The sequence below is a fragment of the Budorcas taxicolor genome, chromosome 3 (assembly GCF_023091745.1).
Source record: "Budorcas taxicolor isolate Tak-1 chromosome 3, Takin1.1, whole genome shotgun sequence".
NCBI classification, from domain to species: domain Eukaryota; kingdom Metazoa; phylum Chordata; class Mammalia; order Artiodactyla; family Bovidae; genus Budorcas; species Budorcas taxicolor.
Window position 1 is genome coordinate 86670462 of NC_068912.1, and position 26159 is coordinate 86696620.

Consider the following 26159-nt stretch of genomic DNA (forward strand, 5'->3'; position numbering starts at 1 on the left):
TTAAAATAAGCAGGGTGACAATGTGCAGCCTTTTTGTACTACTTTCCTGATTTTGAACTAGTCAGTTACTCCATGTCTGGTCCTAACTGTTGCTTCTTGACCTGCATACAAGTTTCTCAGGAGACAGGTAAGGTGGTATGGTACTCCCATCTCTTGAAGAATTTTCCACAGTTTGTTGGGATCCACACAGTCAAAGACTTTAGTGTAGTCAATGAAACAGAAGTAGATGTTTTTCTGGAACTCCCTTGCTTTCTCCATGATCCAATGAATGCTGGTAATTTGATCTCTGGTTCCTCTTCCTCTTCGAAACCCAGCTTGCACACCTGCAGATTCATGATCTGTCCTTCTTGGGTGGCCCTGCATGGCATGGCTCATAGCTTCATTAAATTATGCAAGCCCCTTTACCATGACAAAGCTGTGATCCATGAAGCGGACAGTGTGTAAATACATATGCATACATGCATGTATACATAGGTGTACACACATTTTATCTAAATAGATGATAATAATGTGCCAGGAATTTGCAATAGTAAGTTTTGTTGAAACATAACAAGTATGCCATCTTAGAAGGAAAACCAAATGATAGTCTGGAACTGAAATATTAATTTAGCAAAACATCAAAGTCAGACACTTGAAAAAGCATTCATAAGAAAAGGGTTTTATGTGTATATGCACAGTTTAATGTTGGTTGTAAGAAATGAGAAGGCAGTCACTAATGGAAACAGCTTAATAGAATGCTCAAATTAACAAATTAAATCAAACTAAGCCAAAAAAAATTAAAAGATAAGAGGGAGTAATGTAATATATACAGAAAAGAAAAATAAAATAGAAAGAATAAAATCAGCTATTTCAATTATTACAACATATGTGAATGAGCTGAATTCTGCCACTGGTTGAAAGATAATAATAGCTACAGTGGGATTAAAATTAAGGGATAGCCTGTTTATAATATAAAATTTTTAAAATGTGTTAAAGAGGTTTTACTTTTTTTAAAGTCAACAAAAAAATAACAAATGCGTATTTTAAAAATCTCAGAGTATAATACAAGACCAAAAACATTAGCAAGATTAAGAGGAAGACTAAGAGGAAGATTCCAATAACTAAATGCAGAATCAAAGAAAAATACTGCCCTTTGTTAAATTTTATGAACTAAACAACATAATGTGAAATATATAAAATAAGCACTCCTAGATAAAAAAAGTACTCTAAGAGAGACACAGTTTATTTAAAGATTTTATTATTCTTTAGTAATTTAAAGGACCAGGTAAACCAAAACATTAATAATAATTACTAGTACTATTGAGGAATTAAAGACTCAAATGCAGTCAACAAACTCAATTCTTTTTATTCATATGGGGGGAGAAAGGAAGAATGTTTTATTATTCAATACAAGCAGAGACCAGATGGGTAAAGTGGTACTTCATGGGCAAATTTAAAGTTTTAAAACATTTTATTTGAAAAGAAAGAAGTCTGAAAATTAATAACCTAAGCAGCCAGCTTATGAAATTATGAAAAACAGTAAATAGCTGGAAGAAAGATCAAAAAGGAGTAGTAAAGATAAGGGCAGATGAAAGACATAAAATAGCAAGATAAAGTTCAGGGGATTAACAGAGCCGAACAATGGTTCTATCAAAAGGCAAATTAAACAAAAAAGCATCTGGTAAAACTGAGGAAGAAGAAAGAAGACAAGGCAAAAATAACAAATACCATGAATGAAAATGGGAGTGAAAACTACTGATAAAGCAGACAGTAAAAGAATACAAAAGAATTACATGAACAGTATTTTGTTAGTAAACTTGAAAATTTAGATGAAATGGAAAATTTATTTAAAAAACAGAACTTACCATAACTGACTCAAAAAAAAAAAACAAAAACCAACCAGGAAATCTTAGTACATTTACTACATTAAATACATTGATCCAGCAGTTAAAAATCACACCTCAAATAAATCCTCAAGCCCAGATAGTTGTACTGGAAAGTTCTAACAAATGTTCAAGGAACAGAGTACCCCAAAATATATATTTCAGAATCTAGAAGAGAAGAAATGTTCCCTAAATTATTTATAAAGGTACGGTAACTATGTTACAAAGAGCAAACAGAGATAAACAAAAATCAGAGTCCACTCACATTATGAATGAGAGCATAAAAATTCTGAGTTAGACATGTCCAAATTTAATATAAAAATGTGGGACAAAATACATCAAGAACAATATTCAAGAAATATTTAATAACAGAACTGTGGGTGTATTTTACCACAGTGTTTTATTAAGAGAAAGAAAATGATCAACTTGTATCTAATAATAGAAAGTATCTGATAAAATTAAATGCCACATAAATAGAAACCCATTGAAGTGGGAATAATAGAAGTGTCTGCTTCTAAGCATGTGGGAGTATCAGAGATTGGATTTTACCACCTTGCCCCAAACAACTAGGGAAGTCCAAGAAAATGTATGAAACAACTGTTTTCAGACTTCAACAAGAGGCAGCACAGGTCTCTAATCCCTGAGAGAAGGAAATAACGGGATGAGTCCTAAGATTGCGCTGGCTATCTGCCTGGGAGAACACGCCAGACCACAAAGCAGAAAGAGAGATGCCAAGGAAAACATGGCAGCTTCATGAAGCTAAGGGAACTGAGATAAGAATCCGGAGAAGTTAAAGTGGCTGGAAACACAGCCTTCCCAAGAGGAGGTAGCAATGCAGAATGAGAGCCCCAGAAATTTGCACAAGAGTCCTGTGAAATCTTTGCTGATTATCGCAATGCAGATATGCATGCTGACACTCTTGAGATCTGGTAAAGAGTGAATGGGAATCTGTGATCAAAACAGTTTCCAAGTTCACAAACAGCTGGGAATCACTTGAATTAAGAATGGGACACCATCATTGATCACTTGAGACATTCAGTGGAGACCCCAAAAGATGTATGCCTTAGCAATGTGACTATACTACTTGTGTTACCGAAGTTTAAAAAGAAGACTACAAAGGATAAAACTAAGCCAAAAGGTTATTAATAGCTTCTTATGCAAAGTAGCTCAACAATCCTTAAAGGAAGCCAACAAAACCCAGACACTCAACAACATAAAATTGATGTCAGCATCTAATAAAAAATATTTGAAGAAACAATAGCCACATATTTTTTCTCGACTTAATAAAAGCTATCAATCCACAGATTTAAGCTCAATGAAACCAAGGCAAGATAAACACAAAACCACATTAAGACCAATTACAATCAAATTGTTTTTTAAGTGAAAAAAGAAAAATCTTTAAAAGTAGTCAGAGAAAAAGAAACATTACAGAGGAACAGGATAAAAATGTCTTCAGACTCTTTGCCAGAAACAACACAATCCAGAAGAAAACAGAATGATGTCTTCAAAGCACTGAAAAAATTTTAAAAGAAAAAAATCAATATAGAATTCTATATTCAGCAAAAATAGTTTCGAACAATTAATGTGGAACATAGGCTTTTCCAGACAAACAAAAACTGAGAAAATTCATTTCCAAGAAACCTACACTACGTAAGAAATGTTAAAGGAAGTTCTTGAGGTAGAAGGAAAATGAGAATAAAGGGAAACATGAATTTAAAATATCAGTCAGTAAATATATGGGTAAATACAAAGGAACTTTTTATTTTAAAATTTATTTAAAGGATAATTGACTTTAAACCTTTATCTTCCAAAGATAACTTAGGGAAAACAATCAATGCATAGAGGGATTTATATGTACAAAGAAAACATACAACAATAGCAGCATAAATGATGAGATATTATGAAGATACATGTGATGGGGCATAAAATTATTTTAAGGTAATGGTATAAATGAATGTATCTGCAAAGCAGAAACAGAGACACAGATGTAGAGAACAAATGTATGGATATCAAGAGGGGTAGGGGTGTGGGACAGATCAGGAGATTGGGGTTAAGATATGTATACTACTGTGTATAAAATGGATAACTAATGAGAACCGACTGCATGGCACAGGGAACCCTACTCAGTGGTCTGTGGTGACTTAAATGGGAAGGAAATTCAATGATTAGGGGATACATCTATACGTGAAGATGATTCACTTTGCTGTACCGCAGAAACTAACACAGCACTGTAAAGCAACTATATTCCAATAAAAAGGTAAAAATATTTGTAGACTAAGGACCATTTAGTCCTGAAGGAACACAAAGATTAAATGAAAAGCAAAATATTCTAAATAAATTTGATCTTTTATTCCCTTAAAAAAAAGCTGTGATTATCTAAAATGCATATTATAAATCCTTGAAGAGCCAGTGAAAAAGATAAAATGAACAAATAAACTTGGGGGATAAAACAGAAGACTAAAAAATACTACAGAAATCTAGAAGAAGGCAAGAAAAAGGCAAAATAACATAGACTATATCGAAGAAATAAAAAGCAAACAGCAAGATGGTAGATTAAAATCCAAACATTAAATGTAAATGGCCTAGGGACTTCCCTGATGGTCCAGTGGCTAGGACTCTGCACTCCCAATGCAGGGGGCCTATGTTTGATCCCTGGTCAGGGAACTAGATCCCATATGCTGCAATTAAGAGTTCACATGCAGCAACTAAAGATCCAGCATGCCACTGCTAAGACCCAGCACAGTCAAATTAATAAATTAACTGACTGATTAAAAATATGTTGAAAAACGTAAATGGCCTAAAAACTTCAATGTAAGGACAGAGATCATCAACTGGACATTTGAAAATGAAACATAAAATTCAACTATATGCTGTCTGTAAGGAACATTCTAAATATAAACATACAAATAGGTTAAAGAGTAAAAAGGTAGAGAAAGATATATCATACAAATGTTAGTAATAAAAAAGAATTATCAGTAACTATATGAATATCAGAAAGTAGACTTGTCAGAACAAGAAACATTACCAGGGAAGAAGGGATACATTACATAGTGATAAAAGGGCCAATCTGTCAAGACAACTTGTGACTTAAAGAAGAAATGATACTTCTGTAGAATGGCAACTTGAATTCAAGTAAAGTCAGATTTCTTTTTTCTTTATTTAGCTCAGAACAAACAAGCAGTGTCAAAAGCGCATGTGAAATCAAGGCTTCATGGTGGTATAATTGGATGTGGTTACCTAGGGTGGGGCTTCCCTGGTGGCTCAGTGGTAAAGAAAGAATCTGTCTGCAATACAGGAGAATGCAGGTTCAACCCCTGGGTCAGGAAGATCCCCCGGAGAAGGAGATGGAAACGCACTCCAGGGTTCTTACCTGGGAAATCCCATGGACAGAAAAACCTGGTGGGCTATAGTACATGGGGTGGAGAAAGAGCTGGACATGACTTATAGACTAAACACCACCACCCAGGGTTGCCCTTGTTTCTTATACAGGCGTGCCTGAAATTTAGTGGTTTCAGTGGGCCGTGCTAATTAAACAACCGGACAGACTGAAGAAATCCAGAACTGTGGGCTTGCTGCATTTTACAGTATTTTGGACAAGAGTGTGTATCATTGGGTAAGGCCAAGGGTTCTGAAGGATCTACCTCCGAATCATAACAGAACATTATTATTTTATTTTGTTTCATTTTCTGATGTTCTATCTGTTCTTCTGGGGAATTTCAGTATATGAGGCCTGGCCATGACCTCCCACAGCACGGGCCATATCTATCTCATCCGACATGCTATTCCATAGCACCAAGCACAGTGCCTCTCTGGCAAATTTTGAGCGCTCAATGCATGCTTATTAGGGAATGAATGAGAACTCTAGGAGGTCAGTTATAGAAGTAAACTTTGCGGTTCCTAATCACTTTTGAAAGGCAATGCCAAAGAATGCTCAAACTACCACACAATTGCACTCATCTCACATGCTAGTAAAGTAATGCTCAAAATTCTCCAAGCCAGGCTTCAGCAATACGTGAACCGTGAATTTCCTGATGTTCAAGCTGGTTTTAGAAAAGGCAGAGGAACCAGAGATCAAACTGCCAACATCTGCTGGATCATCAAAAAAGCAAGAGAGTTCCAGAAAAACATCGATTTCTGCTTTATTGACTATGCCAAAGCCTTTGACTGTCTGGATCACAATAAACTGTGGAAAATTCTGAGAGAGATGGGAATACCAGACCACCTGACCTGCCTCTTGAGAAATCTGTATGCAGGTCAGGAAGCAACAGTTAGAACTGGACATGGAACAACAGACTGGTTCCAAGTAGGAAAAGGAGTACGTCAAGGCTGTATATTGTCACCCTGCTTATTCAACTTCTATGCAGAGTACATCATGAGAAACGCTGGACTGGAAGAAGCACAAGCTGGAATCAAGATTGCTGGGAGAAATATCAATAACCTCAGATATGCAGATGACACCACTCTTATGGCAGAAAGTGAAGAGGAACTAAAAAGCCTCTTGATGAAAGTGAAAGAGGAGAGTGAAAAAGTTGGCTTAAAGCTCAACATTCAGAAAACAAAGATCATGGCATCCGGTCCCATCACTTCATGGGAAATAGATGGAGAAACAGTAGAAACAGTGTCAGACTTTATTTTTGGGGCTCCAAAATCACTGCAGATGGTGACTGCAGCCATAAAATTAAAAGACGCTTACTCCTTGGAAGAAAAGTTATGACCAACCTAGATAGTATATTCAAAAGCAGAGACATTACTTTGCCAACAAAGGTCCATCTAGTCAAGGCTATGGTTTTTCCAGTAGTCATGTATGGATGTGAGAGTTGGACTGTGAAGAAAGCTGAGCGCTGAAGAATTGATGCTTTTGAACTATGGTGTTGGAGAAGACTCTTCCGAGTCCCTTGGACTGCAAGGAGATCCAATGAATGCATTCTGAAGGAGATCAGCCCTGGGATTTCTTTGGAAGGAATGATGCTAAAGCTGAAGCTCCAGTACTTTGGCCACCTCATGTGAAGAGTTGAAGCATTGGAAAAGATTTTGATGCTGGGAGGGATTGGGGGCAGGAGGAGAAGGGGACGACAGAGGATGAGATGGCTGGATGGCATGACTGACTCGATGGAAGTGAGTCTGAGTGAACTCCAGGAGTTGGTGATGGACAGGGAGGCCTGGCGTGCTGTGATTCATGGGGTCACAAAGAGTCGGACACGACTGAGTGACTGAACTGAACTGAATCACTTTTCAATTATTTGTATTCTAAGGCCCAAATCTTTAGCTATTGCCTTCTATACAGGTCCTAAAGGAGACAGAAGTAAGATCCCTGGAGGGTCCAAGGGCAGTAGCAGACCCTTGGGCTCCTTGTACAGACCATCCCCCTCCACAGAACACAGACAGCTCTGAAAATACATTGTGCCTTCCTTCCAGATTGAGTTGGTGTAGTGTATTCTTGGTTATCGAAATACTCATAGCTTTCGGACTCTGAAATGGTAATGGACTTTGAAATGTGTGAAACAGCATGATACGTAACTGCATGATCTTAATTACATAAAAATCGATGCTTAGTTGTGAAAATAAACAAATGAAACCTAGAAGAACACATCAAAGGGTAAACTGCTTGTGATTATGAATGACTTTGTTTTTTGCTTCTTATGTTTTTTGTTTCTCATTATGTATATGCTAAGAAATAAATGTTATCTTAAAAACCTTAAAAAAAAGAAAAAGAAAGAAAATGCACTGTGCCTACCTCACACAACTCCCATCTCCTATTTCCCTAGACACAAAAACATGCCAAATCTCAAATACATCTACTTTCCTTTTCTGATAAATGAAAAACAAGGAGACCTTCAGAGAAAGACATCAGATTGACTAGACACAACTTATGCTCCCTTTAAAAATTTCAATAAAATGGCAGCGGAAGAAAATTTCAAAAAGGCAAAACTCTACCATGTAAAGAAGACAGGACAAAAGATGACAGTAGCAGAACTCTAAGAGCTAGAAGGAGAAGGCAACGGCCCCCCACTCCAGCACTCTTGCCTGGAAAACCCCATGGATGGAGGAGCCTGGTAGGCAACAGTCCATGGGGTCGCTAAGAGTCAGACGCGACTGAGCGACTTCAGTTTCACTTTTCACTTTCATGCACTGGAGAAGGAAATGGCAACCCACTCCAGTGTCCTTGCCTGGAGAATCCCAGGGACGGGGGAGCCTGGTGGGCTGCCGTCTATGGGGTCGCACAGAGTTGGACATGACTGAAGTGACTTAGCAGCAGCAGCAGCAGCAAGAGCTAGAAAATATGGATGGATGAGTAGTAACTCACTCGGTAGACTTGTAAAGATAAAAATTAAGGAACAGTGGGAAAAACCCAGAAGCACAATTACCCTAAAGAGACTCAGACAAGTTCAGGACATGGTGGTACCAGGTGCCTCTGAAAAGCGGGGATAAAGTGGAGCTAAAATCAAAGGGCTTCCCAGCTGGTGCACATGGGATTCTTCACAGTTCGCGTGCCAATGAAGGGGATACAAGAGATGTAGGTTCAGTCCTTGGGTTGGGAAGATTCCCTGCAGAAGGAAATGATGACCCATAGTATTCTTGGTGGAAAATTCCACGGACAAAGGAGACTGGCGGGCTACAGTGCATGGGGCAGCAAAGAGTTGGACACGACTGAACAACTAAGCATACACACAAAATCAACAGGATGGTTGAGAGCTGTGTAAGAGGAAACTAGAACCACCCCACCCTGCCATGCGCCCTCATGATGAGCAACCTGGATGCCATCTCTCCCACACCCTGAAGAAGATTCAGGTCCACCCTCAGACAGAGTGGGGCCCAAGGCCCAGATAAGAGCAGGGGGCATCCTGACAAGTACAGAGATGAAGTAAGGCCCTGCCTTTGTGCAGGTGAGCCTTCAGGATCCTTTCCCCAACTCAGCTCCCAGAGATCTAGCTGCCAGGTTTATACCCTGAAAATTCGTTTTGGGGGAATCTAGCCTGACACAAGAAAAAAACCTAAAGTTAGTCGGGAAGACAGAGGGTGTAGAAAGGATAGGCCAGCCAGATGACTCAGGTCTTAAGAGGATTGAAATGACACAATGTAAGTAAAGACCATTTTTCATGATCAATAGTGGGAATTCTATAATTATCATCACTATTTAAAAAATTAATTAAAAAATATATTACTGTGGGCTTACTACGGACATACCAGAGTATTTCCAGGCTGGCAGGAGCCCCCAGACTCTGGGAGAAACAAAGAGAAAGTATCACCAAGATTCCGGCCAGACTCCTGAGACCATGAACAGTCTGAGTCAGAACAAGGAGAACTTTTGACTTTCTTGCTTTTACCCAGAGCAAGGCACACATCAAAAGCACATGCCTGCTGAGTTCCAGGGGTCTGATCATTATCATATATTTCTCCAACATGATTTTATAAAAATGAAGTCGGCTATGCTGCATTATTTATAAGCAGTTCACTGTATTGACGCTGCCAGGCCCCCACTTTCAAGGGAAACCTTTTGTTCTCTGCTTGGGGAATGAAGGGCCTGGAGAGTCTCAATCGAACAAGCGAGTGGATAACAGAATAATTAGAGCTGAGGGTAGGGATAAATTACCAAGATGTTCCTGGCTGCAGCATTCAGTACATCCCAGGCCTATGAAGGCTCTGTTTTTCCAAGCCATACAAGAGACCAAGTTACTAGCACTAAAGATACAGCTCATGGGGAGATATGACTTGAATGGGATTGCTAATTGTATCAACAAAGGGACCAAGAGGGCCTTATTTCTGAAGAAATACCACTGCACCATCACAGTTGCTCCTGTTAAAGAGCTGTCAGACTCCAGGCTTGTTACTATTGGCTCTGCACTTCATCAAGACTTGCTGACAGGTCAGACTGAAATAATATATGCCATGAGGCAAGGCAGGGCACTATTAAATTGCCTTTTCAGTTAGGCTTGCCTATAATATAGTTTGAAGGTGGCCATGACAATACGGGAAGCATGAAAGAGCTGAATACATGATCAAGTGCAGGGAGCTTTCCCATGCCCCAAGAGAGCGAGACTGAAGATCCTAAGGATCCTAGGGTTCCGGCCAAAACATTCCAAGATCCTGATAAAGCCCATGGGTGCCGGGATTTGGATTTTTCCCCTAAAGAATAAGAATGATGACAATTAGATGATGACTAAAAAGAAGTGAAGAGCTCAAGAAACATAGAGCTCCAGGAGCAAATGGATTGCTGCCTTATGTTTCCTGTGAGGATGGTTTGATAAAAGTCACCCTGTTAAGGAGATGCATACCATAGGCAGGGACACAAGGCCAACAATGAGATGCTCTCTCAAGATGGGGAAATTAAGACTGCTTTTGAGAGTTCAGTTGTTACGTTAATTCATGACGAATTGGAGTCCAAATCTGCAAAAATTTCCTAAAAAGACAAAAGGGGTTCCAGGACCTTTAAGGCTCCCAGTCACCAGACTGACAGCATATTGATGGTCAAGAAAAAATGTCAGTCAGATGGATGGCTGGTCTGCATGAGTGAGGAAGAGGCAGCAGCAGAAGAGGGAGACGCAGAGATCAGTGTCAATGGGGGGAAGGGAGGAAATTTCCAGGTAGAAAGAACCACATTTCCAAGAGGCTGGAAGTGGGAAACCGGAGAGCGCAAAGCACATCTCAGACAGTCTCTCCATGCAAACGTCAAGGGCTGAGCATCTTCCCCAAATAGGAAAAGGAACAAAAAGACCATTCACTCCCTCTGTCCTGCATTCACTAACAATTATTTAGTAAGCTCTTAATGTATACCCAAAAGAGACACTGTCTCTTCCTTCATGGGGCTTAGAATCTAGCAAAAGGGAAAAATCCATGAGGGGCTCAAATTTCTAATAAATACTATGCTGCTGCTGCTGCTGCTAAGTTGCTTCAGTCGTGTCTGACTCTGTGCGATGGCAGCCCACAGGCTCCCCCGTCCCTGGGAGTCTCCAGGCAAGAACACTGGAGTGGGTTACCATTTCCTATGAAGGCTAAGTAAAATAAAGAAGGATTACAGGGTGTACATAGAGCTTACGGTATCAAAAGACATGGAGAACAAGAATTTATATCCTATCTTAGGTTCTTCCATTAAGGGGGCAGGACTTGGGCACAAGGGTTTCCACTGGCGGATACTAGAGCTGCTGCTGCTGCTGCTGCTGCTAAGTCACTTCAGTCGTGTCCGACTCTGTGTGACCCCATAGCCCACCAGGCTCCCCCATCCCTGGGATTCTCCAGGCAAGAGCACTGGAGTGGGGTGCCATTGCCTTCTCTGATCCTAGAGCTAAAGGGCATCAAAATGGGGCTGCCTTTTCATGGAACCATCCTCAGATTTTTCCCTCTCCTCCTGCCTCTGGTTCGCCTCTGCCATTGCCTTGAAGCCTTCTCCATTCTGGTGATGGTGGGTTTCTAACTCAAATCATTTCAGGCTTACACTGACCTATATACACTATCATGTGTAAAATAGAGAGTTAGTGGAAAGCTGCTCTATAACACAGGGAACCCAGCCTGGCACTCTAGGATGACATAGAGGGGTGGATGGGGCGGTGGTAAGGAAGGTTTAAGAGAGAGGGGATATGGGGATATGTATATGTGTATATATATATTTTAGCTATTGTTCAGTTGTGTCTGACTTTTTGTGACCCCATGGATCAGTCCATCCTAAAGGAGATCAGTCCTGCGTGTTCACTGGAAGGACTGATGTTGAAGCTGAAACTACAATACTTTGGCCACCTGATGTGAACAGCTGACTCATTTGAAAAGACCCTGATGCTGGGAAAGATTGAGGGCAGGAGGAGAAGGGGATGACAGAGGATGAGATGGTTGGATGGCATTACCGATGGGTTTGGGTGAACTCCGGGAGTTGGTGATGGACAGGGAAGCCTGGCCTGCTGTGGTTCACGGGGTTGCAAAGAGTCGGACAAGACTGAGCAACTGAACTGAACTGATGGACTACAGCATACCAGGCTTCCCTGTCCTTCACTATCTACTGGAATTTGCTCAAACTCATGTCCATTGAGTCAGTGCTACCAACCAACCATCTCATCCTCTGTCGCATACATGTATAATTATGACTGATTCGAGTTGCTGTATGGCAGAAACAAATACAACACTATAAAGCAATTTTCCTCTAATTAAAAATAAATTTTTTAAAAAAGAACAGAAACTGTTATGATTTGGGGAATTTCATTGGATTGGCCAAATAAGAAAAACTATTTTATTTCTTGGGCATGAAACTTGATCTCAGCCTTTAGGCTCTGGTCATCTGAAGATTCACCACTGGTTCCCGTTCTAGTGGGCTTCCTTGGTGGCTCAGTGGTAAAGAATCTGCTTGCCAATGCAAGATACGCAAGTTTGATCCCTGGGTTGGAAAGATTCCCTGGAGAAGGAAATGGCAACTCACTCAGTATTTTTGGCTGGGAAATCTCATGGGCAGAGAAGCCCAGTAGGCTACAGTCCATGGGGTTGCAAAAGCGTCAGGCACAACTTAAGAGACAAAAAAACAAATCCCCTTCTAGCTCTTTCAAACCTCTTGGTTTCAAGGTCCCAGACTCTGCTGCTGGCTTCCTCCGTAAGGTCTATCCTAGTAAGGATATGAGGTTATTGATACCAAGATCTATTTCCAATCATATCTGTATCCTAGCATAACTTGGAAGAGACTGTAAGGACATACAGACCTATCGCAGTCTGACTCCGAAGGGAGTCCTTTCCCAAACGTTTTATAAGTTCCAATACTAAAGTATCTCTTCCAAGGTTAACTCATTTTAGCCTATCCTATTATAGGACAACACACTGTGTATTAATGAAGACAGACAGTGGTGTCTATACAATCCTTATCTCTCAACATTCCTCAGTCCTAATGGCATCCCAAATGTGCCATTTGTTAAGCTGAGCACTGGACTGATCCAAAGTTATCTAAAGCACACACATCAGTAAGTCTGCAATCCAATGCTACAGACAAGACATACGTGAAAAAGAGCAAAGCTATTCTAATGCAACTCCTTGGTAGGGAGGGAAGCAAGGAAAAGAGAGTTACATTAATATATGGTCATTCAAGGCTGCTCTGCTGTGAAGAGATAACTTAAGATTCCTGGCAGAGGATGAGAAAGAGGCAGATTCGAATAGCTCCTGCCAAGTGGCCCCATGGATTCCTTTATTTCATTTGGCCTTTTGGCTATTAGGCCTTTGGAACACCCAACAAACCTTATCTTAACTCAAGAATACTTTTCAATGTATATAAATGCATAAACAAATTATAAAAACAATCTTTCCTTGATAAGCCGGGATTACCTTTGCAAATCCCCTTAGTAATAACAACAAGTATACTATGCTATAGTTTAACATAGTACTTACCATACTCTAGGCACTCAACAAACATGTTTTACTTTATCTTTTATGAGACACTGACAAGACATAGTGTCTTTTGAAAGCCACAGTGTCTTCTTTTACAATAAACATTCCAAAGTGCTACACTTGATTTTTTTGTCCAGTCCTGAAAATGGCAGATCTTTGCTTCTAGTTTTCTTTCTCTATCAGGTTTGGTTTGGTCTTTAGAAATGATGCTACTCTTCTCCCATGGTGCAATATGCACAAGTGTTTGGAGACTTCTTTCCTTGTTCTCCTTTTGCCAGGACTCATTGTACTCCAGGTACTGAGGATGCCAAAATGAGGATGGCCACAGTGATAAGCGGAAGTCACCATGGTGATGCTAGTACCCTTCTCAGCAATCACGTCAACTGTGCTAGCAACTGAGGAGCTGCCTGCTTACTTACTTGCAGAGCTGAGAGTTTTAACATCAAGTAGTAGCTCTCTAGAACAAAGAAGAGAGAGCCGGGTTAAGACTTCTCAAGACAAAGAGGAGAAAACACTAAAAGAAACAGATGGCATCCAGAAACAATGCTGGAGAGAGTGTGAAGAAAAGGGAACTCTGTTGCAAACTATTGGTGGGGATGTAAATTGGTACAGCTACTAAGGAGAACAGTATGGAAGCTCCTTAAAAAATTAAAAAAGAGTTATCATATGATCCAGCAATCCCATTCCTGGACATACATCTGGAGAAATCTATAATCCAAAAAGATATATGCGCGCATCTCGCCAATGTTACTGTAGCACTATTTACAATAGTCAAGACATGGAAGTAACCTAAATATCCATCCATAGAGGAGTGAATAAAGATGATGTGGTACATTTATACAATATTAAGAAGCGAGAAATGCTGCCATTTGCAGGAACATGGACGGTCCTAGAAAATATCATACTAAGTGATGTCAGACAGAGAAAGACAAAGGGCACATGCTATCACTTAAATGTGGAACTGAATTAAAAGTGATACAAATGAAGTTACAGAACAGAAACAGACTTGTAAATATTGAAAACAAACTTACAGTTACCAAAGGGGGAAGAGACATGGAATGGGGGGACAAATCAGGAGCTTGGGATAAACATATACACATCACTACATGTCAGACAGGTAACCAACAAAGACCTACTGGAGAGCACAGGGACCTCTACTCAGTATTTTGTGATGACCTATAAGAGAAAAGAACCTAAAAAGTAGTGACTATATGCATATGCATAACTGAATATCTTTGCTGTCTCTGAAACTAATACAACATTGTAAATCAACTATAATCCAATAAAATTAAAATTTTTAAAAAGAGTTGGTGAACTATAAGTATAGACTTGAAGTTTCCATAACTTTCAAGATATTATCATTTCTAAAAAAAGGAAGGAAAGGAAAGGAACAAAAACGGGAAAATGAAATGGAAATGGAAAAGAAAAAGAAGCAAACAAAAGTATGCCCTTAAATCTAGGTTCTCAAAGGATGAACTGGCAGAACACAGAGGGTTTTCAGGACATTGAAGATACTCTGTATGATTCTATAATGTTATTGTTGTTCAGTCAGTCAGTTGTGTCTGACTCTGTGACCCCATGCACTGCAGCATGCCAGGCTTCCCAGTCCTTCAGTGTCTCTCAGAGGTTGCTCAATCTCATGTCCATTGAGTCAATGATGACATTCAACCATCTCACCCTCTGTCCTCCCCTTCTCTTTCTGTCCTCAATCTTTCCCAGCATCAGCGTCTTTTCCAATGAGCTGGCTCTTCACATCAGGTGGCCAAAGTGTAGACATATACCCATATAATTCTATAAATGCAGACACATATCTATATTTGTTCAAACTCATAAAATGTGCAACACCAAGAGAATATTAATGTTAGTCATGGATATAGGGTGATTGTAATGTGTCACTATAAGTTCATCAATTGCAAGAAACGTACCCCTCTAATGGTGGAATGCCGATATGCAGGTGTTAGCGAAGGGGTATATGGAAGTCTTTGTACCTCTGATCGTTTTTTCTGTAGACCAACAACTGCTCTAAAAAATAGCCTATTAAAAACAATGATGACAACAACTTCAGTTCTCAATGTCCTTCAGGGGTCAAGATCAAGAAACTGACTGGCATAACCCACATGTCAGCTCTTCAAAAGGAAGATACAAACAGGCTGGCTATTAATGTCAGGAAAATGGGAATTTTGTGACTTAGCCATTTAAGCCATTTATATTATAAATAGCACCTCTCTAGCTTCAGGGAGTTTACAGTCTCTCAGGGGAACAGCACATCCCAAGATCACCCAGCTAACATGAGGATAGAAAGTGGACCCCAACAGATTCAGAGCCATGTCCTTAACAAAACACACTGCTTCTACAGAACATACCATTTGCATGACACTGACTGGGGTAGGGGCACATTTCACAGGTGAAATATAAGGTATAGAAGGGGAACAACAGAGGAAAGAAGAAGACACCCTACTTGGGGCTCTTAAGGACAGTTTCCTCAGAGGAGGAGTTTGAGCTGTGAGCCCTGAAATGTGAATAGGATTTCATCGGCCAGGCAGAGGATGTGGAAGAGATGTTTCAGGCAGAGTGAAGGTACTGAGGCATTCAGTTCAAGCATGATCATGCCATCAGATGGGAGACAGAACACCTGACCTCCTCGGGGCTCCTCTAGTTTTTTGGTCTGACAGAATATGGTCCACTGGAGAAGGGAATGGCAAATCACTTCAGTATTCTTGCCTTGAGAACCCAATGAACAGTATGAAAAGGCAAAATGATAGGATACTGAAAGAGGATCTCCCAGGTTGGCAAATGCCCAATATGGTACTGGAGATTAGTGGAGAAATAACTCCAGAAAGAATGAAGGGGTGGAGCCAAAGCAAAAACAATACCCAGTTGTGGATGTGACTGGTGATAGAAGCAAGATCTGATGCTGTGAAGAGCAATATTGCATAGGAACCTGAAATGTTAGGTCCATGAATCAAGGCAAATTGGAAGTGGTCAAATAGGAGATGGCAAGAGTGAACGTCAACATTCTAGGAATCAGCGAGCTAAGGTGGACTAGATGGGGTGAATTTAACTCAGATGACCATTATATCTACTACTGTGGGCAGGAATCCCTTAGAAGAAATGGAGTAGCTATCATGGTCAACAAAAGATTCCAAAATGCAGTACTTGGATGCAATCTCAAAAATGACAGAATGATCTCTATTCATTTCCAAGGCAAACCATTCAATATCACAGTAATCCGAGCCTATGCCCCAACCAGTAACGCTGAAGAAGCTGAAGTTGAATGGTTCTATGAAGACCTACAAGACCTTTTAGAACTAACACCCAAAAAAGACATCCTTTTCATTACAAGGGACTGGAATGCAAAAGTAGGAAGTCAAGAAACACCTGGGGTAACAGGCAAATTTGGCCTTGGAGTATGGAATGAAGCAGGGCAAAAGCTAATAGAGTTTTGCCAAGAAAACGCACTGGTCATAGCAAACACCCTCTTCCAACAACACAAGACTCTACAAATGGACATCATCAAATGGTCAACACCGAAATCAGACTGATCATATTCTCTGCAGCCAAATATGCAGAAGCTATATAGAATCAGCAAAAACAAGACTGGTAGCTGACTGTGGCTCAGATCATGAACACTGATTGCCAAATTCAGACTTAAATCGAAGAAAGTAGGGAAAACCACTAGACCATTCAGGTATGACTTAAATCAAATTCCTTATGCTTATACAGTGGAAGTGACAAATAGATTTAAGGGACTAGATCTGATAGAGTGCCTGATGAACTATGTATGGAGGTTCGTGACAGTGTACAGGAGACAGGAATCAAGAACATCTCCAAGAAAAAGAAATGCAAAAAAGCAAAATGGCTGCCTGAGGAGGCCTTACAAATAGCTGTGGAAAGAAGAGAAGTGAAAAGCAAAGGAGAAAAGGAAAGATATAAGCATCTGAATGCAGAGTTTCAAAGAATAACAAGGAGAGATAACAAGGCCTTCCTCAGCCATCAATGCAAAGAAATAGAGGAAAAGAACAGAATGGGAAAGACTAGAGATCTCTTCAAGAAAATTAGAGATACCATGGGAACATTTCATGCAAAGATGGCCACAATAAAGGACAGAAATGGCATGGACCTAACAGAAGCAGAAGACATTAAGAAGAGATGGCAAGAATACACAGAAAACTGTACAAAAAAGATCTTCACGACCCATAATCGTGACCCATAATCACAATGGTGTGATCACTCACCTAGAGCCAGACATTCTGGAATGTGAAGTTAAGTGGGCCTTAGAAAGCATCACTAGCAACAAAGCTAGTGGAGCTGATGGAATTCCAGATGAGCTCTTTTAAATCCTGAAAGATGATGCTGTGAAAGTGCTTGCACTCAATATGCCACCAAATTTGGAAAACTCGGCAGCGGCCACAGGGCTGGAAAAGGTCAGTTTTCATCCCAATCCCAAAGAATGCTCAAACTACCGCACAATTGCCCTCATCTCATGCTAGTAAAGTAATGTTCAAAATTCTCCAAGCCAGGTTTCAGCAATAAGTGAACCGTGAATTTCCAGATGTTCAAGCTGGTTTTAGAAAAGGCAAAGGAACCAGAGATCAAATTGCAAACATTCACTGGATCACTGAAAAAGTGAGAGAGTTTCAGAAAAACACCTATTTCTGCTTTATTGACTATGTCAAAGCCTTTGACTGTCTGGATCACAATAAACTGTGGAAAATTCTGAAAGAGATGGGAATACCAGACCACCTGACCTGCCTCTTGAGAAACCTATATGCAGGTCAGGAAGCAACAGTTAGAACTGGACATGGAACAACAGACTGGTTCCAAATAGGAAAAGGAGTGTGTCAAGGCTGTATACTGTCACCCGCTTATTTAACTTCTACGTGGAGTACATCATGAGAAACGCTGGGCTGGAAGAAGCACAAGCTGGAATCAAGATTGCCGGAAGAAATATCAATAACCTCAGATATGCAGATGACACCGCTCTTATGGCAGAAAGTGAAGAGGAACTAACAGCCTCTTAATGAAAGTGAAAGAGGACGGTGAAAAAGTTGGCTTAAAGCTTAACATTCAGAAAATGAAGATCATGGCATCTGGTCCCATCACTTCATGGAAAACTGATGGAGAAACAGTGGAAACAGTGGCTGACTTTATTTTGGGGGGCTCCAAAATCACTGCAGATGGTGACTGCAGCCATGAAATTAAAAGACGTTTACTCCTTGGAAGAAAAGTTATGACCAACCTAGATAGCATATTCAAAAGCAGAGACATTACTTTGCCGACTAAGGCCCGTCTAGTCAAGGTTTCTCCAGTAGTCATGTATGGATGTGAGAGTTGGACTGTGAAGAAGGCTGAGCACCGAAGAATTGATGCTTTTGAACTGTGGTGTTGGAGAAGACTCTTGAGAGTCCCTTGGACTGCAAGGAGATCCAACCAGTCCATTCTGAAGAAGATCAGCCCTGGGATTTCTTTGGAAGGAATGATGCTAAAGCTGAAACTCCAGTACTTTGGCCACCTCATAAGAAGAGTTGACTCTTTGGAAAAGACTTTGATGCTGGGAGGGATTAGGGGCAGGAGAAGAAGAGGATGAAATAGGATGAGACGGCTGGGTGGCATCACTGACTCGATGGACGTGAGTCTGGGTGGACTCCGGGAGTTGGTGATGGACAGGGAGGCCTGGCGTGCTGCGATTCATGGGGTCACAAAGAGTTGGACACGACTGAGCAACTGAACTGAACTGAACTCCTTGGAAGGACAGTTATGACCAACCTAGATAGCATATTCAAAAGCATAGACATCACTTTGCCAACAAAGGTCCGTCTAGTCAAGGCTATGGTGTTTCCAGTGGTCATTTATGGATGTGAGTGTTGGACTGTGAAGAAAGCTGAGCGCCGAAGAATTGATGCTTTTGAACTGTGGTGTTGAGAGTCCCTTGGATTGCAAGGAGATCCAACCAGTCCATTCTGAAGCAGATCAGTCCTGGGTGTTCATTGGAAGGACTGATGCTAAAGCTGAAACTCCAATACTTTGGCCACCTCATGCAAAGCGTTGACTCATTGGAAAAGATCCTGATGCTGGGAGGGATTGGGGGCAGGAGGAGAAGGGGACAACAGAGGATGAGATGGCTGGACGGCATCACCAACTCGATGGACATGAGTTTGAGTAAACTCCGGGGGTTGGTGATGGACAGGGAGGCCCGGCAGGCTGCAATTCATGAGGTTGCAAACAGTTGGACATAACTGAGCAACTGAACTGAACTGAAGAGGAAGGGATTACTGATCATGTACAAAGTCTAGATCAGACATGATCATGCTCCCCAGCACGTCATTTTCCTCATCCCTTGAGCCAAATAACAGTAGTAGTGTTCTGATAAATTAATTCACATAATGCTTGTAGCACAGCGCCTGGTACATAGCATGTAAACAATGAACAGGAGTCATTTCTGTTCTCGTTGTTTTCATTACCACTACCACCATCATCATCTCATAGCTACCTCTTATCAACAAAACACAAACAAAAGAAATACTCAAATGAAAACTTGCTTTGAGACAACACTAAGAATACTACAGAGAAATAAGCTGGGTTTTCAGCTCTATGTTGATGAACATTAACTGAGCTAAATGAAATAATAACCTAAGCAACCCAGCTCACTCTTGCTCAATTCAATATACAATTGGGTTAAAAACCAAATTTTTATTTCATATCTGGCATACCAATATCGGACCCAAACTATGTCCCCTCAGCAAAGTTGGGGCAAAACCAGTCAGAATACTCCATGCATTTCTGGAGTGATTCATTCATTCCCAGACACCATTTTGCCACCACTAAGCATGGTGTCACAGAGATACAGAGGCAAGTACTAGATCTCCTCCCTCAAACAGCTCAGAGAGAAGAAGGAAACAGTCATATAAAGGGAAATGCAAAAAGCAAGGAAAGAAGCGTTTTACTGAGTGTATATGAAAGCTCTAGAAGAGCACAGAAGCCTTGAAAAATTAACACCATGTATATATTCTAGAAACCTTGATAAAATACCAGAGAAAAATTTAAAATGTGCCTGAGATACATGTCCCAGGGAACCTAGAGTGAGGACTACTAAGTTGCCTATTCTCTGGTTCAAACAAGCTGCAGTCCCCTGAATAGGTCCTGTTTCCACTCACTTCTCTACGTGACATGGAGTTCCCTTTGTCTGAGACACTCTTACCCTGTGGACCCTTCGTAAATCTTAATCGCCTACCAATATTGATCTTTTGGGAGTTTGTCCAAGGGTGTGTTACTCACTCCTCCATGGTGCTTCCCTTGTCCCCATCCCAGCATGTACTGCACTATGATTGTCTACTAAATTGTTTCCCACTCGACTGCAAACTGCATGCACAGTCTTTTGGACTTTTTGGTCCACACAGAAGACATTGAGTAAATGTCTGTTGATTCAATATTATCACTGATGTCTTTAGCCTGCACACATACCCATTTTATTCCTGTACTGGAAGTCTGCTTGGAGTGCTGAACTGGAGTTCTACCACTGCAACTCAGTCCATATGTTGAGGTTTTAAGTGCATTCAAACTAAAAACAAACAAAACAACCAACCCATGAAAGGGGGCCCAGAGACCTCTGCTCAATTACAAGTCCATATCCTTGGTAAACTAAATACAGAAAGGAAGTCGCTTGCTTGCTATTCTTTTTAATAACTAGCACAAAGGAGCTCATGGGGTTTCTTAATAGAGAAACCATACAAAAAGGTAAAAGGGCACTTACAGTGTACCATGTTCTTTTTTAAATCTCCTTTAAAATGATCATGTGTTTTTCTAATTGAGAAAGGCTTATTTATAAACCAGATCTGAAGAAAAAAATCCATGGCCTAAATTTGCTCTGTTTCCCATGTGCATCATTTCTGTTTCTTTTGAACCTTGCAAAGCAGTTTATGACAAACAAATCATGTCTTGTAAATTAAGCAACTGGAGAATCTGAGATGAGAATGGTTGATGGCAGGCTTAGAAAGAAACCATCATATATCACACACAGTCTCAGTATTTCAGTTACTCACCAACCTGGCTGGATCCACTGATTTTAATGGTGTGAGACATATTTCCAGGTACATCTGAAATCAATGATCACTTACTAATCATACCTAGCCTAAAGTTTATTTTTAGGCAAAAGACCAATAAATTAAGAGTGTAGCATTCAATCGTTTGGAAATGGAGAACGGAAAGGAATGTCAGATGGAAGGGAGAATTACACCAGGGGAAGAGAAGGATGTGGAATGATGGAATAACCATCTTTGGAAAGGGAAATATTTTCAGTTGAAAGCAGCTGGTTTCCATTTCTATGAAAGCAATGAGCATAAATTTCAGTAAGGGAGGATTCAGATTAACTGAGAGAACACTGCCTAACTTATAAGACTAGAAGACGTGATAAGTTGGTATGAGATGACATTCTCCTTTAAAGGGATCTTTGCAAAAGGACAGCCATATCAGTTTCAGGTGGCTGAGGAACTGTCTGAAGAGAAGGGAATGGATCACATAGATGACTTCTAGTTTCTATCCTTATTACTGTTATTCTGGTCCCAAGATTCTGTGATTCATTTTATTTACTGTAAAGCCAACCTCTCGGATCTCAACAAAAGAACAATTCTGAAGGGTAACGTTTCTGAGAATTTTGAATTCATGAAGACGGTTGTGCTGAATTTATGGGCTTATTTAAATAAAAGCACACAGGCTTCCTTTCAAATTGCAATTTAATAAAATATATTGAGTGGCTATGAAGTGCAAATTCTGTGGGAAGTGTCAGGAGCATGGAGATAAAACATGAGTCTCAGTCCTCAGCCCAATGAAGCAGAGAAAATGAGCCCATGAATTACTGTGATGTAAGTGAGACTAATAAGTAGCATGACAGAAATCCAAACCATAGGGCAACAAAATAAAATAAAATAAAAACAGAAAGGAGACATGCAGTTGGGCTGTCAAACACTGGAAAGAATTTGAGGAAGAAGTAACCTATGAAGTTGGTTAAAAAGTCATAAGATGGTAAATGTTATAAATATTATAGACAAAGACACAGAAGTATGAATATCTGAATCATGCCTGGGAACAGGGAATGGCGTTGTTTAAACTGAACAAAGGTTGCTGTTGGGAAGTAATAAGAAAGAAAACTTGAAAGTGGGCTTGGGTCATAGAAGTGACCCAGTATGTAAATCTCTGAAGGTGAGGCTAGAGATATTCATTATCCTTAGGTCAAAATAAAGTCATTTCCTAATTATTTTCCCCTCAACTGGAAGAAGTCAGATCAAATTTATTATGATTTTTTTAAACAGAATTCCTGATATTCAAAGTTACAGTTCAGACAATTAACAAATAGCTGCTAAACACACAATCTTTGGTTCCCAGCCACTTAATGCATCCATAAGGAGCCCATACGGATTGGACTGCCTAGTGGAGGACCAGCTAATGGAACGGCTGTGGCACTTTCAGTAAGGGTTTAAAAATATTACCACAGTAGATACCTGATTCTGAACAATCTTTCCAACCAGAAGTAGAGAAACATCACTGTCAGCTATTTGGGGAAAGAAAAACAAAAAACAAACTATGATATGCCTAAACCTTAGAGCTGGCCAATTCTGCAGGATTTGCAAAACATTCTGGGTTTCTAATGAATAAAGAAAGAAGAGAATAAGTTCCCAACTGGTACTTCAGTTAAGTTACCTCTCAAGAAAACACAAGAATGTTTCAGGATGCTGTGTAATCTTACGGAAAAGGCAGAGGTTTCGGAAATGGGTAGGTCTGGATTGAAATTTTAGTTCTGCCACTTGCTGTGTGATAAGGCATGGGCAACTCTCTGAACCGCTCCGCCTTCTCACTTCTAAGGTGGGGTAATGACATTGAATGTGAAACCTTACTGTGAAGAACAGATATACTGTAAAGGACTTCCTGGTGCAGCAACTGACCCAGGCAGGCCCTCATTAACAACACCTAGTATTACAGTAATCCTTATTCTTCACCTTCACTTGGCACATTTAAACACTCACATACATCACACACATCACACACACACACACACATATAACATATGCCTCCTGAAATCTGTCAAACCTTATGGAAAATCTCAATAAATTAAATAAGTTCTTCTGAAACCCTGAGATCTCTCCTTGACTGGTGCAGAGACCACATGGGAAGGGTCGGTTTTACATCATCACACAATTCTCCTGTCAGTCCATAAACTGGCTTAGATTCCATCCAGTCAGTCTGTTCCCCTGAGCTTAATAATCCTCTAGCTTGACAAACGGTCTGAAACATTCATGTTTTCAGTGCCATTTACATAAAAACTCCAAAGGAGAACATTTCCAGTGAAATGTCTGTGCTCATCCTGGTCCATGAGCACAATCACTGACATGCATATGTGCGCATGGACATAATCTCCAGGGCGAGCCACATGTTGGCACATCAGTAACACAGTGTTAACTTGTACCAAGTATTTCCCCAACACTTCCTCCAAGGCAGTCATGAGACCCACTGCTTAGGAAGTAGGATGAAGGTGGAATATGTTCAAATATGTTCTTAGTCACTATATTAATGGGTATATGAAATTTCTTTTCTGTTGACTGTTGTGTACCTTTGAAAATTTCCACAATGAAAAGAGGAATCAAGTAAAAGAGGATTTACAGACATGGAGTCTAATGCTGACCTTAGGGAATGTTAATTTGAACAATTCTGTGCCAGTCACTGAAGGAAATAAGATCAACATCCTGCAGCAAGAAAGTCCATGGAATTTTCCAGGCAAGAGTACTGGAGTGGGTTGCCATTTCCTTCTCCAAGGGATCTTCCCAACCCAGGGATCGAACCCAGGTCTCCTGCACTGCAGGCAGACGCTTTACCGTCTGAGCCACCAGGGAAGCAGGGCTGCAGAGCCCAGTGTTTAACATAAAATTACATACCTACTTACAGTCTTCTTAAGTGGGAAAGGTGCAGGGAACCATGAAATCTTACAATATGAGAGGCCCAATTTACTCGGGGGTGTCAGGGTAGGACTGCTTCGGGAAGTGGCAGGGTGAACAAGCATTGTGCACTGAGGCGTGATGGGGAGGGCAGTGTCCCAGCCAGGAGGACAGCCTGGCTGATAGAAGGAGAAAATGGTGGGGCACCTTTGGCACATCTGATTTTTGCCTCCTAATAGTGCTGGGAAAAAGAAACAGAATTTAAGTAACTGACTCAAAGTTGCACAACCAAAATTACTCACTAATATTCAGTTCAGTTCAGTTCAGTCACTAATATTAGCAACTGTGATTTCTCTTTCAGACCCTCTTCAGCAAATATCAGTTGTCTGACATTTTATACACCCTATGGATGTGTATAGTGAGATGTGTATACGCCAGGTAGCTGCGTTGTTGTAGAAACCAATGGAGTTCTAGGTCTCAAATACTGTCATTAACTAAAAAAGCATGAGTTGGTGTGCTTTCCTTAGTCAGGAATAGGTACAGAAGCCCTGGAGATGAGCTCATGAGCCAGGTCCAGGTCTTACTGTGACTGAGAACAGGCCAGTCCAGGGTGGTGTAGACTTGGGTGTGTAGTTAGTGCCTGGCGTGCAGAGAAGGCTCCACTATGGGGTGGGTTGGGGGATCATCATTCTGATGGCAAGGGAGCGGGTTATTTCTGCTTCACACTTTCCCCTGCAGATTGAATCTCTGTCCAGAACTGCCTTCCTACCACCAATCTAGAATAATGTCACTCAACCTGGTGGTCATCCAGACATCGTCACGTGTAATGCAAATTAAAACACAGGCTCCTCAGGCAACAACAGAGCTCTGAACCTATGCTGCTGCTCAACCTCCCGAGGAAGGAGAGAAGCTACTGGGGAGCTGGAATCACAAGGACCTGGTGAGAGAGTGAGCATGGAGGGGGAGGAGAACAAAGCCTTCAGGGTGTCACCCTGGGCCCTGGATCCTTCTTCAAAGACAAAATCCATGTCTGGAGTTGCCTCTTCAGCTCTAATTAACCAAAGGTCAGGGGGACAAGGGTCTGGGAACCCTGGGCTAGCTGGGACAGGACGTGTAAACACCCACCTCCTGTCTGGTTTCCCTTAACCTTTCTCCAAGAACAGTGGCCTTAGGCAATGGGGAATGAAGATCACCCCCAAAGGGCTAATTTTAGTTCTCGTTGTAACATCCAGAGATGAAGCTCTTCCCTTTCCTGTGCTGGGACAAGACAAACAAAGCTCCTTATCTTCTCTGGTTAACCCGATACAGGCAGACTTCTGCGAAGGACAAGCTCCAGCCTGGGCCATGGAATCTCATCAGTGAGCTTTCTCAAAGAAGAGGGTGGTCATAGCAGATGCAGGTGCTCTTCATTCACCCACTCACTCGACACTCATCCATCTGCATACTCAGTCCCCTGACAAGGACACACTCAGGAAACATACTCAGTTTCCTTAGCATGTACCATCTAACAGGCCTAGCAGCTGACCCTGGGTGCACAGAGATGAGTTAGATGAACTGGCTGCCCTTCCTGGAGGCCTGGGGAGAACAGCCAGAGTCAGACAGTACATCACAAAAATGACTATGTAACGACAGTGGTGATCAATGCAACGAAGGGTACTTGAGAGGCCTCTGGTCTGGTCCAGGGGCTTGAGGACAGACTCCTGGGGAAGGAGTATTTAAGTTGAAACTTGAAGGATAATGGAAGCTTCAGGAAGAGAACATGGAAAGGGCTGGACCTGCCAGAATGTGGCCTGACTGGGCAGTGGTGATGTCACTGAGGCTAGAGCAGGAGGGGAGGGTGTGCAGAGAACTGGGGGCTGTGAGGCTAGAGGCAACGCAGGGGCAGCATGAAGGTCTATAGCACATACCAAGTGCCAAGTGCTGGGGAGCTAATGTGACAACCAGAGGGGAGGCAATGACAGGTTTCAAGCAAGGCACTTGAAAATCCCAACTGTGCTTTGGTTATCCATATAACATCAGCTGGGTT

The 26159-nt window shown here is 41.1% G+C and overlaps 1 protein-coding gene and 1 non-coding gene across 8 annotated transcripts in view; one reads left to right on the forward strand and one right to left on the reverse strand.

Annotated features, from left to right (window-relative positions):
* The window catches only part of FGGY (FGGY carbohydrate kinase domain containing), a 501197-nt gene that overhangs the window by 323180 nt on the left and 151858 nt on the right, over positions 1–26159 (reverse strand). The window lies entirely within an intron of this gene.
* On the forward strand, positions 4454–4526 carry TRNAG-CCC (transfer RNA glycine (anticodon CCC)). The gene has a single exon. It is a non-coding gene; the product is annotated as a tRNA-Gly (tRNA).